Below are 1,086 nucleotides of genomic sequence, written 5' to 3'. Positions count from 1 at the left end.
TCTCTCTCTCTCTCTCTCTCTCTCTCTCTCTCTCTTTCCTTTCTTTCTTTCTTTCTTTCTTTCTTTCTTTCTTTCTTTCTTTCATCTGCACTGCCAAGACTGAGTGGCTGGATGGCAAGCATGTGGTCTTTGGGAAAAAGAAAGGAAGCATGCCCATTGTAGAAGCTATGAAGTGTTTTTGGTCCAGGAATGGCAAGACCAGCAAGAAGATCAGTATTTCCGATTGTGGACAACGTTAATTCTTTTGAGTTGCTGGCATCTTACCCAACAGACCATTCCTTCTGTAGTTCAGGAGAGTACCCCCATCCCATCTGCTCTCAAAACCTGCAATCTCTGCTCTCACTGAAGTTCTTTGACTTGCATATTTTCCTCCTTTCCCTCCAAGTTTAATTGTATTGCAGAGTTAAGTTTATGAATAAAACTAAATAAGAGATATGAGAGAAGGAGAGAGAGAGAGAGAGAGAGAGAGAGAGAGAGAGAGAGAGAGAGAGAGAGAGAGAGAGAGAGAGAGAGAGAGAGAGAGAGAGAGAGAGATTACATCTGGATGGGTTTTCTGTTACATTTCCAACCAACTAATATATCTTGGGAAACCTGGATGCTCTAGGAAAGCCACAGATAGAAGGGTATCCCTCAGGTCCACTGTAGTCTGTGCTTTCATGAAGACATTAAATATGTGCTGATGTGTTATCAGCATTGGAGTCATTTTCATCATCACTAATATTCCAGAAGTGGAATATTAAAAACAAGTATATGAAATCCATCATATTAAAAATTAAGGAAGAATACAGTCTCAAAAAACCAAAAATAAATAAATGAATAAGGAAGAAAAATTATTTAATTATTTGATGGTATGAATTAACATAGTTGACAAGTGAATTTGATAGTCATTCTGTTAAAGGAAATAAGTCTGATAAAAGAATAACATATGTTGTTGTTCATGTTTAAACAAACAAAAAGTGTTTCTATAGAAGTATACTTCTTTGCTCAGTATTTTAATATTCAAAATGAACGATAATTCATGAGTGAATTTTTCAGATGTTTATGAACTTCAGACTACTCTGTAATTTTAATAAACTGCCAAAATGA

This window comes from Mus caroli, chromosome 12 (genome assembly GCF_900094665.2).
Source record: "Mus caroli chromosome 12, CAROLI_EIJ_v1.1, whole genome shotgun sequence".
In the NCBI taxonomy this organism is placed as follows: Eukaryota; Metazoa; Chordata; class Mammalia; order Rodentia; family Muridae; genus Mus; species Mus caroli.
The sequence above is the reverse complement of the archived record's forward strand: the minus strand, read 5'-3'. Positions refer to the sequence as shown.